This window comes from Corvus brachyrhynchos, unplaced genomic scaffold (genome assembly GCF_000691975.1).
Source record: "Corvus brachyrhynchos isolate BGI_N302 unplaced genomic scaffold, ASM69197v1 scaffold10, whole genome shotgun sequence".
In the NCBI taxonomy this organism is placed as follows: domain Eukaryota; kingdom Metazoa; phylum Chordata; class Aves; order Passeriformes; family Corvidae; genus Corvus; species Corvus brachyrhynchos.
This window is the reverse complement of record NW_008236180.1, coordinates 5,451,069-5,451,437: the sequence shown is the minus strand read 5'-3', so window position 1 is coordinate 5,451,437 and position 369 is coordinate 5,451,069.

Genomic DNA, 369 nt, shown 5'->3' with positions numbered 1-369 from the left:
AGCAGTGCCCCTGTACCCACGCCCTTTGCAATAAACCGCATGTTCCAAGATCTGACTTCAGAGATCTCTCATCTCCGTCCATCCCGACCGTCCGACCCACACCAAAGCTCCCGCAATTTCTGTTTATTTCAGGGGAGAAAAAGGCCCTTCCAAGAAGCAAATAATGCTATTTACAGAATTATTTTTGTGTTCATAGGCTCTTGGGGGAAGCAGTGGGAATGAGCTGGGCACATTGTGATCTGACTCACAGACAAACTGCTCAATGGACCCACTTCCCAGACTGCTGCTGCTAATTTAGGTTGGCATTTGTTTATTATTTTTCCTTTCATGTTGCTCATTTCCTCTCCAACGCCCGCCTGCCTGGCATCG